The sequence below is a fragment of the Equus caballus genome, chromosome 17 (assembly GCF_041296265.1).
Source record: "Equus caballus isolate H_3958 breed thoroughbred chromosome 17, TB-T2T, whole genome shotgun sequence".
NCBI lineage: Eukaryota > Metazoa > Chordata > Mammalia > Perissodactyla > Equidae > Equus > Equus caballus.
The window spans coordinates 95278161-95290610 of NC_091700.1; the positions used below are offsets into that span (position 1 = coordinate 95278161).

Sequence of the window (12450 nt, forward strand, 5' to 3'; positions counted from 1 at the left end):
AAAAAAAAAAAAGTTAGTAGATAAACCAGTTATAGCTCTTGTTTTCCAACTACAGGTTTGTATTATCATTAAAGTCATTATCAATATGATCAGATCTAGAATCTGTGTAAATTATTAAAAGCTATATGATACCATAAACACCAAAGCTGAGCTGTCTTAGTAGAGAAGGTGTAGAAGAAAGCTAACCTATGCCCATAGGTCTAAATGATGACATTTGATAAGCTTTCTAGAAACGTTAATCATACTATATGATTGAAAAGATAGGATGACAAGTATATTAAAGGAATAGCAATTTTAAAAGAAGATACTTACGTTTCTTAGATTTCAGTATCATACATTTTAATTTTTTGTCACAAAAGTAAGGCAAGAATTTTCACTTAATAGAAATAACATATACTGCTTATGATAATAAAACGTCTCATTAAAGTGAGTTTGAGTTCTAAGAAGTCGAAAATAAAGGACTCACACTGAATCTGACCTTTCAATGATAACAACAAGGGCTATTTTCAATTATAGGTTGTACAGTATTCATTCCAGTATTTCTATGATGTTTTTATTAGTATCTACAAAATCTTATTGTATATTTCCTTGTTGTCTCAAAATGAATAAAATATTCTCATGTTATCCCTCATGAATGATTATTTCATATTAACACATTTTCTTTTAGATGATTTTACTATATTTTTCTACAGAATGGCAAAAATATAGACTTAATCCATTCTCTCCAGGCAACTGCAAGTTAGTATGGAAAAATATTCATATGCATTTGCTATGGATAGTGTATCATCCCTTCCACACCCAGCCAGGATAAAAAAATTATAAATCTACCCGTTTCTAATAACCTCCTTCTACAGTTCCTCTACTGAATTACATTGTTTCTTTCCACCAAGGAGAGAAACCAGCTGAGTAAGTGGAGGTCAGTTTGTGAACATGAACAAGTGTTTCCCACAGAGGGTGTGTGTGTTAGAGTTTGTACACAGAACCCAGACTGGTGGGAAATTGCAAATTAGATTTATGAGAAACTGATGCTGATTCTTAACTTTTCTCAATTTACAGTCCATTGTTTTCAGAAGAGTATCTGTTTCTCACAGGCAAAGGGGAGAATTCAGAGTAAGAAGCCATGGGAAAGTGGGAAGTCCTAGACTGGCACGGTTTCAAAATAGATGCTAAAGTAGGGGATTGGCGAGCATACGGCTGGGCTCGGACTTTTCCCATCGTGGCACAGAGGGACGTTGGAAGAGCTTTAAAAAGCTAAGGGGAGATAGTGACCAGGTAACTGTTTCAGGACACTGGAGCTACAACAAAAACTAACAGTTGGATCTGAGGAAAACAGCACCCCGCCTTTCTGGTGGTTTCTAGGTACCAGTGGGAAGGCCACAACAGAGTTCCTGTCTTTCTCTAGCTCTTCGAAGGAAATCCAACACTCTTCTGCACTCACCTTCTGAACAATTTTATTTTATTCTAGGGGAAACAAACTGAGATTTCAGCATAGGCAAGATGAGTGTTTCTGATGCAGAAACACTGAGAATGTCCCTAACAGAGTGTAACTCTTAATCAGAGTTGTTTATCCACACTGGGAGCCACTGCAGGTCACGCTGTTCGCTTGGTGCCATTTGGTCTGCTCTGACGCCTTTCTGGACAGGAAGTCCTTAAGATTAAAGATTGTACTTTTATGGGCTCAGGCCTGCCCAGTCCAAGCTATTAACTGGAGAGAAATGTAACTAGAAGTCAATTTCTAGAAAGGATATTAACAATTATTTGTGTGTGTGTCAGAATGAAAAATAGGAGGAAATCAAGGTGGAGTAATAGAGGGAAGAAGCACTAAGGAGAAACCAGCAAAGTAATTGGAATATTGGAAATAAAAGCATTTCTGTGTTGAAGTAGAATTTTCTTGTTTGGTGTTAGTATAGCATATATAATTAAAACAAAATTGATAAAGAACTTAGGATATTAGGATATTAACAGATAGGCCAAATGAAGGATTTCATCTTACTCTCTGCAGCCGCCTTTCACAAAGGACTTTTTTTTTTGCAAAACAATGTCTTGGCAAATGGAAGCAAGTAAATATTTGAAGAAAGTAAAACTGGCTGTGAGTGCAGGAGAGAGAGGCCGTTTGTTCTTTCAGCCAGCCTTGCTTGTGGCTCATTTCACAGTTGTTTAAAGGGAGCACATTTTGAAAATCTAGTTTCTTCATACAAGCCTGGTAGGTGACTGATGGTTCTGTACCTCATGTACGTGCCACCGGGGTTTATATTTTTACACATGTTTGTCAAGGTAAGGTAACAAGGTGCCATGTATGATTAAATTATACTTGAGAAAATGCTTTAGCTTTTCAAAATGAATAATTGTTAATACAATAGGAAATTCATATTTATTTCCCATGTGTGTTGATTTTAGGATAGTTTTAAAAGCCATAACTTTGAATATAAGATTTTAGAGATGACTGAAATTTTTGGCATTTTGGATGTGTGTGTATGTGTGTATGTTGGGGTGTTCACTTCAACATAAAAATGAAACTGTATTAACATTGTACATGAAGAAAGTTTTAAAACATTTAATTCTTTCTGGTTCTCTGTTAAACTTCAATAAAACCAATAAGCACTTGAATTTACTTCAGATCGAGTCACAAAAATATTCAAATAGTCCTTAATATGAAAAATAATTCAAACAATTTATCAATAAACCAATTGCTTATTAATACATAACAATAATTATGTACTTTAATTTAATGTTCATTTAAAAACTAGAAGGTCAAAAGTTTGGCATTAATAAAAGAAAAGCTTCCTAAAAGGAATACCAATAGCCCCTTCATGTTTTGGAAGGGAAGAATACTAGTGATTTTAAACATAAAATTTGGTATATATTCAATTTAGAAAATTTTAAAATACAGCGAAAAATGTAAAGAAGAAAGTAACAGTCATCCATAATCTCCTCGTCCCTGGATAACTGCTGCACACCTTTTCGGTTTGCCTCCTTTCAGCTCTTTTTCTGTGCACAGGGATGTCTTTAAGTAGCTTTATACTACTCTATCAATGGCAGTGCTTTTAAAAATGGAATTCGATCTTGTATTGTTTTTTAGATACTGTAACAAGAATGTTTTCTGATTTCTTTATTCTTTCACGATTTACATTATAATTTATTTATTTAATCAATCCCCTTTAGTTAGGTTACAATTTTTAGGAGCAGGAAATTTAAAGGGGGAAGTTGTCTTAACATAGCTGCTCGGGGCTCCTCCCAGCGCAGCTGTGTTTGGGGCCGTCAGGTGTTGAGGACAATGCATTTATTGACCTTTCCTTGGAGTACATGCCTTCCTACTCTCCTCCCAGTGTTTCTACCTGGTGCTCTTCTCTACAGATCTTGCCTTTGAAAACCCTCTCACTACACTCTCCTATTAACTAACATAAAACTGCTCAATTTATTTTGGACTTTACACTGTAGCAAAAAAATTTTTTTAAACAGTTGTCTTGGATGTTTCCATTTGGATCATGGGGGGTTTTCAGAGCCTGGATATTATTTGCATCCATTTTAGGTGCACAGTTTCAATTCTTAAATACGAAAATAGACTGTCCTTGTGCAGATTTCCTCAGATACTCCGCATGCAGCTTCCTTCCAGTCTGTAAAAAGCCAATTTTGCACTTATCTGACAGGGCTAAAAATGCTTGCTTTCCTGTTATTTTCCTCCTTTTTGTCTTTATATAGATAATGTTTTGTAAACGAAAGGTGGACGTTTCACAGCAGGGCCTGAGAAGTCGCGCTGGTTGGGACCAGAAGACAGCTTCAGGTGAGGGTGTGATGGCGCGGGGCGGGGGGAAGGGGAGCTCCCTGGAACCGTGCTGGGCAGGTGGACCCCTCTCAGTGCCCAGGGAGAGCAGCTGCTGGATGAACCTTTGTCTTAATACTTTCAAGGAAAGGGAAGTTTCTCATGGTTCGTGCACGTCGCCGATGAAGCGTGTAGTGGGGTGCACAGTGAGCTAACACTTCTGGCGGTCGTTGGAGCCCCATCCATCAGCATTCTTCCTATTGTCTTCTGCATCAGCTGAGACACATGCAGGGCAGCAATCCCGACGGCGTCATTCTCCTTACGTAGACCTGGACTTTCTAGTCTTTACATCTTTTTTTTTTTTATTTTTGGCGAAAGAGAAAATGAGTAATCACTGGTTACTCTTAGCTGCTTCCCCATGCTTCTTTTTCTTCGCGGCCAAGCCCACTAGTGAACTGGTTCCAGAGCACAGGAAGAACGCGAAGTGCCCAGCTTGGCTGGGCTCTGACGACTATTCTCTCCATGAAATCTGTGACCACTCTAATTGAGTTCTCACAGGTATCAATATGCGCATGTGCCCAGTGCCAGAAAACTGCGAATCTACACGGAGATCTCAGACTGTTGCCAGGGCCGCTATAAAATAGAGAAGAAGAAAAAAAGCCCAGTGATAAAGGCATGTGGAATTTTGTTCACCTGAATGTAGTAAATTAAACAAAATAGAGTGATCACAGAGTGATAAACAAAAAAACGATGCAAACTAATTACAATTTTAACACACCCCCAGCAGCTTTGATTGACATTTAATAGTTAAGCCAGCCCGTTTGTTTTTCAGGCAGAAGCTCCTGCCGCATGAATAGGTCCTGCCTTGCAGCTTGTGGACAAGCGAGTGAGCGGCCTGGAGGAGCCTGAGGGGTCTATGACAGACGCAGCGGTGCGGCCTGCCTGCTGACCGCCGGCGTTCACTCAGCTCCGCTCAAAGCCCCCTCCCCTCCCCTCCCCTCCCCTCCCCGCCGCTTGCTATTCACGGAGTAGAAGCCAGGCGTGGACTGGTTTTAATGACTTCAAGACACAGATGCTGCAATTACCTTCAGAAGCAGGAGCGCGATGGACTTTGAGTGGTGGTAGGCTTTCCGGACGGTGGGCCGTGCAGGGGCCACGTTTATGGCTGCTAATCCTTTCAGGTCGTCAGCGCCCATTGATCTCTCTACTTCCAGCTGTTGTCAACACAGATGGTACGGGGCTTGGAATGCAGAGCAGGCAAACCCTGCTTGTATTTATGCTTTACACTCTCATACTGGAGATTTAATTATGAATACTAGTACAAAAGAAAGAGTAGTTTCATCATATTTTATCTGCCCGTTGTTAAAACTAGTCAGGACACCTATACAGACTCCGAGATAGGCTAATGTTAAAGAATTTCATATATTTTAAATACATAAACGGATAGCATATCCATGCATACCCGTGTATGTATATGTATATCCATGAAAGAGGAGATTTAAAAATTAGACTTGTTTTTGTAATAAAGTGCTCACTTCTTTATGTAGTAGTTTCATTACCAATAGGAAGAATTGGAAATTTTTTTCTTATTTTAAAAGATGAAAAATGTGCATGATTGTATTATTCTAACACAATGTTAGAGCAGCAGTCATCAGCTTTGTGCAAATGAGACTCACAGGACAGGGACACAGATGCCTTCAGAGACGACAACCCTGCATAGGTCTCAGGGTTTCACTTTCTCGAGAGGCCGGAGGGTGGGCTGTGGGGCCGTGACCACGCTGGGAGAAGCCCAGCCTCGGGGGCCCGGGCAGCCCTCTGCCGGTTCCTCCCTCACTCTCGAGCCTTCCATGTTCACGTTCAGTCCTGCTGCCTGGACCCACTGTCTTGTCTTCCAGACTTTCCACTCTCTGTCCAGCCAGCTTTCTTTTGTGACTCTGTCGAAGGTCCCTCTTACCTCTCGCTGCCCGTCAGGCTGCATTTCTTCCTTTGGTCAGATGATGATCCTTTGTGTATGTCCCCACCAAAGAACTCAGAGCCTGTCCACATTTCTTAGCTGTCTTTCATTCTCCGAGCTACTTGAGGGCAGCGACTGCTTCATCATCACTGGCACACCCAAAGCCTACCATGGTCCCTGGCAACAGGCATGGTCTGTAAAAGTGTGTTGCATGACAGATGTTGGCTCAGGACTAATCTTCCTCAGCAAAACAAACAAACAAACAAAGTGTGTTGCATGAAGGATAAATACTAATGCAGATTTAACCAAGGACAGAACCTACATTATGAAGAATGAGCCCTTTTGAAGAAAGCTTGCTGGTGGATGCTGCGGTACACCTCTCAGATCTCTCCTTTCAAAACCAGGCGCTCACTCCCCAGCTGCCGGCAGCGTGGCCTGCTGGGAGCTCACACTCATTGCTTCCCAGTGTGTTCATTTCCCAGGGTGGGCCGCCGTTGCTACAGTGACAAACATGTGCAACAGAGAAATAAACAACCAAACGTGTTCTCTCATAGTCCTGGAGGGCAGGAGCCTGAGGTCCAGGTGTCGGCAGGGCCTGCTCCTCCTGAAGCCTCTAGAGGAGATTTCTTTGCCTCTTCCAGTTTCCGGTGGCTCTAGGCATTTCTTGCTTGTGGCTGCATCATTCCAGACTCTGCTTATGTCCTTTCATGGCCTGCTCTTCTTTCTATGTCTCTCCTCTGTGTGTCTCTTATAAGGACACTTATTATTAGATTTAGGGCACACCCGGATAATCCAAAATGATCTCATCTCTAGAGCCTTCACTTCGTTACATCTGCAAAGACTCTTTTTCCAACTAAGGTCCCAGTTCTCAGGGTTAGGACATGAACACATCTTTGGTGGGGCGGGGATGGGATGCTCCAAGTCTGTGGTCATTTGCCACGGCAGCCCTAGGAAACCACACTGGGTGCATATTCCCCTGACAAAAGGGAGCTGCCCTGGATGAGGCCATGCCCTCTACGGTGGGCAGACCTTACTCAGTGCCTGGTCAACGGTGGGGTACATAAAGGCTGGTCCGCTTGCCTCAGTTGGTGACAACTCTGAAGGATCATCTCAGCTCCAGAGCTCTCCATGGGAGAGGCGGAGGTCTCTGTTTCGACTCTGTCACAAATCAACTCCCCTCCCACCCTCTGCCAGCTCCTCCCTCCAGCACGTGTCACGGGTTCTGACTGGGAGGGCGGGCACTCCCAGGAAGCCACCTGCATCAGTTTCATAATGTGTTTTCTGCTGAACTCTACTGACAACATGTATCAATTTATTAGGACTAAAAATTTGTTGAAAATATCATTTATTCTTCTGGGTAATCTTCTTGAATTCAGCCAAGGTAATATAAGCTGTATGCAAATAGGTGATGTTGTTAAATAAAAATGAATGGTGAAGTAGTTCCTACTTCTTTGGTAGTGGTTTTTACTTCATTCGTTTACACGTGGGGGCTCCAAAGACTGTCCACTCTAATCGCATGAGCACCGTCTATAGAGCTGGTGTGAATAGCAGTGATTGAGTAAATATTATTCCATATGGACATTTTTTATGACTACTCTTGGCTTCTTTCTGGAGCAGTGCGGTGTGTGGTCTAGAATGATACTGTCCACTGGCATTTATCATCCTTTCACCCATAGATGAAAAGCTTCCCAAAGTACATTTATTTTAATGATGAACAGCCCAGGTTCCAGAAGGCTATTTGACTTGGGTTCCAATGCCGGCTCAGACACTGACTTGGTCTCTTGTAGCTTTCCTAGGCTTCGACCTCTTAGCTGTAAACAAAGGTGATGATAGCTGAGACAGAGTGTCTTGAGGATGAAAGGCGCCTCACGGGTACAGGTTTGGCTCAATGCCGGCACACAGGCAGAAGTAAGTACATAGTGGTCCTTGTTATCCCTTAGATCTCCCGCCTCCACTGGCCTCCAAGTGCATGTGACGATGGCCTCTTGGAGGCAAGTAGAATGGAGAGTCCCTGGGATGAGAGGAATCAGCACGTGCAGGAGGTCTCTGAATCCTAGTTTTGTTCACTTGCAGGGTGTGGTTTGGAGGCTGTGAACTCACCTTTTTCTCCTTCGGTCTCAAGAGAGCATTATCCCTGGTCTTTGGACTCAGAAAAGAGGTTCATCAGTGTGCTATCTTGGACACACAAGTGAGAAGAACATCCTGTGAACTGCGCACGTCCCTCAGGTCGGGTTTGAAGGTCGAAGCCACCTGATTGGAAAGAAGACAGTCTGGCCCCTGCGTCTGCTCTGCTGAGGCTGACTGTGTGGCTGCCAGGAAAGCAGGTGGGCGAGCCTGTAGGCCTGAGGCAGCGGTGCCCTGTGGGGTGCTGGGGAGCAGAAGGGCTTCTAGTTACTCTGCCTGCCAGGACAGAGGGTTGTCACCGACACGGAGCTTCAGGGTACCACGTTTGATCTGCAACGGGCCGGTCCTCCAAATCTTATCTCGTTCCTACTTAACTGTGGCTGTCTATACCAATTAATTTAAACAAATGATTGCCACATCTCCTCTTTACTATGTGTAATTTTGGTATAGTTTAAGCTCCTGATCCAAGCCTAACCCCTATTCAGTAGACTGAGAACTAGGAAAATATTTATTCACCATAAAATACTGTATGCCCCGTGTGATGTTTCTTAGGTATTTTGTTTGTTTAGTTTTTGAGCTCTTTTATTGAAAGATAACATTCACAAAGTAAAAGATGTAAGTTTTAAGTGTATAGTGTGATGAATTTTGATAAATATATACATTTATGTGACCAGCACCAAGGCAATACCAGGCCTAGAGGCCTCCAGCTTACCCCTCCCCATCAACACCCCTCCATCAACGCACCCTCAGTTCCAACCTCCATCCCTTTCGCATATTTTATTTTGATCCTTGAGGGCTAATTATGTTACCATTGAACTCTTCTATATAATAATTAATTATAATGAACGAAATCTCTCTGAAGTGATCAAGGGAAAGAGAAAATAAGGCTCAGGAAAGTTCAGTTACTTGACCAACAGAGACCAGTTACAGGTGGTACCTCTTGCTTCTCCCAGTAATTCAGATAGTAAACAAAAAAGCTGATAGAAGGTGAAAGCTAGTTAGCAGAGTTATTAAAGGTGGTCAGAAGAATTATTTTCTAAATAAATTTTCCTTGTATTTATGAGACCTTGAATGCCACAGTGAGTTGGAAGCAGGTACGACTATGACCATGAGACCTAACCAGCGTTGTTCTAGGTATTATCTCATGTGTGTTATCTTCCTTTCTTATCACGACGCAGCTTTCCCAGGTAAGTACGAACATCCTCCCTGTCTTACAGGTGAAGAAGCAGAAGCACAGGGTCATTAAGTCATTTACCCAAGATCACAGAGCTAGTTCTTGGTGCCTCCTGGATTTTAATGCAGAATTTGTACTCCTGAGCACTGCACTATATATTTTTTCTTTTCCATATCCTTTCAAAATAGATAAAAATCATATGATTAAAGAAAAAAATTAAAGAATATTCAATGAAAGTTGAAATCTAAATTCTTTAGCCCAAATTGAGTTTTTGTTTTTTGAGGAAGATTAGCCCTGAGCTAATATCTGCTGCCAATCTTCCTCTTTTTGCTGAGGAAGATTGGCCCTGAGCTAACATCAGTGTCCATCTTCCTCTACTTTATATGTGGGATGCCTACCACAGCATGGTTGCTGAGCAGTGCTATGTCTGCACCTGGGATCTGAACCGGCGAACCCTGGGCCGCCGAGAAGCAGAACGTGCACACTTAACTGCTGCGCCACCAGGCCGACCCCCTAAATGGATTTTGATTTCATCTTATTATTATTATCTAGATTTTACAGATGAATATTTATTAGCTGAATTATAAGTGCACCTTTTAGCCTTCTAGATAATGTTGATAAGAGTCCTAGAAATATAAAACTTAAGTTAACATCTCATGATCAAGTTATAGTTACCATCAAGTGGACTCACCGAACTTAGGGAATCTTGGTCAGAAATATCCCCAAGAGACCATCCCAAAGGTCTGGGAAGCGGCAGATATACAGATGATCTGACAAGGGACGTGTATAGAGGCTTATGAGGGGCGATGTTTTCCGGCCATTGTGTTGGCTCCATCTCTTTCCGACATATAGTCTAACCATTGTCACCCATGCCCATTTGATTTATAACCTTGTCTTCATTTCCCATGGAACTGGACCTCTCCCTGGACCTGGATATCTTACTATCTAAACCCAAACATAATGGCTACTGAATAGCCATTAATGTGTTGTCTCAATTTTCATAACCAGACATGAAAGTTTCACAAGTGTCCACCTTGCCCCTCAAATGATTTCCCTCAAATAAAACATCTCTCAACATGAAATGATTGTGTGTTGAGGGTGAGGATGGGGCCCCCATTCTTCCCCAAGTATGTCAAAGCAAATTAGAAATAACAGGAAGCTAAATCTGCACAAATTTATCCATTTATCCATAATACCCATTTCAACTAAAGCTTCTAAACTTATGTTAGCCACTTACTGAGGATCAGTTACCCGACTTGCTGAGTGTTAATTATTCCCGTGGCTCTGAATTACATGGTGAAAATTCAGATTTAAAAGAGAGTATGCTGGAGTCAGAGCAATAAACACAGCTCCTGCTGCTGCTTCTTTGATTTTTTTTTATAATCAATGGAATATTTATTACTCTTTCTACTCAAATACACCCACACAAACACACACACATATATTTGGTGACCCCTAAGATGAACACCTGGACTACCACGGATTGAATATTTGCATCCCCCCCAAATTCATATGTTGAAATCCCCACCCCCAAGGGTGTTGATATTAGTAGGTGGGAACTTTGGGAGACGCTTAAGTCACGGGTGGAGCCCTCCTGAAGGGAATTGGTGCCTTATGAAAGAGGCTCCAAAGAGCTCCCTATTTCTTCTGCCATGTGAAGAAATAACAAGAACTTTGCCACCCGGAAGAGAGCCCTCACCCATCTGTGCTGACCCTTATCTTGAACATTCAGCCTCCAGAACTGTGAGAAATAAATTCCTGTTGTTAATAAGCTACCCTGTCTGTGGAATTTTGTTATAGCGTCGGGAACAGACTAAGACATGAACCATACTTAGGAGGAGAGAAAATATAGTATATGTGTTAAAGGCACGTGACACAAGAATTCAGAGAAGGTCAAGATCAATGTCACCTTGAGTATTCGGACAGACTTCATGGGGAATATAGAACTTATATATTTGTAAGTTTGTCCTTGAGGAATGAGAAGGACTTGTGTGAACCATCAGAGAAGCAGCGGGCTATCTTGGTGTGAAGCAGCATGAACATAGGCAGCAGCATGGTTTTTGTTGGGAAGAATGAGGCTAATTCAAAAAAAGTAAAGCTTGAACATGGGCATTTACATCGGTCAAGGAGGGGCTTATAAATCTGGAGACAAATTATGAAAGACTTGAGATTTTTAATGTCAGATAAACACAGAAATGTTGAAGTTCAGAATTAAAGAATGACTTCGTGAAAGAGATCGTTCGGTATGTTTATTTTGGATCAATCACATAACAGAGACTTTAAGCAAAAAGATGACTTTGGAAACTGTAGAAGTAAGGGAGCGAATAGGGTGGCAGTGGAGGGGAAAGAAAAAGGGAGGATGTGGGAAATACTGCAGAATAATAACTATGAAGGTAGAGATCAAACAGAAGGATGAATCCGATGGATCCCAATATATTAAGTCTCCCGTTGGAAATGCTACTGACTAAAGGAAGGAAGATGGAATGGAAGCTGCATTGGTTGAAAGGGGATAAATTCAGTTTTGTATGTATTAATTTTGGTATCCATGTTGAAATGTTCTATATGCATGTTCTCTGGGATGGTAAATATTGGTAGCAAATTCACAGATATGATGACATTTTGAAGAGGACAGTATCAGTTAGCAGGGAGTATGTGGGATAGGCTTCAAAATCCTGCAAGAAAGCAAAGAAGGACCTTCCTTAATTCAACAAAGTTTCATTAGGTTCCCATTAAGTGCAAATCATGGTACCCAGTATTGGGAAACACAAATTCTTTCTCTTAAATTGATCACGAGGGGAAACAGCACCCATGGGAAGAGTTGTAACGATGTGGTGAGCACTTTTACAGCAAGTTCTCAAGGGAGGGGAGAGAAGGGAGGGCTTGGCAGTGCCTGTGTGAGTGTCGGTGAGGGAGGCGGTTCGAGGGAAAGTCTCACAGTGGAGGCAATCCGCGAGGTAGGTTTTAGTAGTTCTAGGACACGTTGTAAGAGGACAGGATGACCGAGGCAAAGACTAAAGCAAAGAAACAGCTCCTTGATTTTATGAATAATCATCAAATTGCCTGTAGCATCTGACAAATTAATTCACAAAATTAGCGAATAGGTCATGGGGGAGATGAGGCTAAACAAGGGGCGGGATTCGTGTGCTGTACAAAGAGTTTTAGACTTTAGTCTGTAGGTGATGAGGAAACATGGAAAAAGCTTTTATCTTCAGGGGGACTTGATCGTTTTTGAGTTCCAAAATGATCGGTGCAGTGTCGGTATGAACGATGAACTGGATGGGGTATCACTACAATACTGTTAGGAAACTAGTGTCTATAACTTCTGGAGAGAAATGCGATAATTTGTACTAAAAACTTGGCTATAAGAAAGGACAGGAAGGGTCAAATTTCAAGTATATTTATGAAGTAGAATGAACAGAATTGATGTCTGCTTGATGA

General features: G+C 41.8%; 1 long non-coding RNA gene across 2 annotated transcripts; it reads left to right on the top strand.

Annotated features, from left to right (window-relative positions):
- Positions 1 to 1695: 1695 nt before the first annotated feature.
- Positions 1696 to 8464, top strand: LOC111768636 (uncharacterized). Of its 2 annotated transcripts, XR_011428086.1 has the most exons (6): positions 2119 to 2274; positions 3700 to 3781; positions 3907 to 4437; positions 4597 to 4992; positions 7502 to 7622; positions 7788 to 8464. It is a non-coding gene; the product is annotated as an uncharacterized lncRNA (long non-coding RNA). The 2 variants fall into 2 exon arrangements; XR_002801108.2 differs by lacking the exons at positions 7502 to 7622; positions 7788 to 8464 and having other exon boundaries at positions 1696 to 2274; positions 4597 to 7160.
- Positions 8465 to 12450: the final 3986 nt, after the last annotated feature.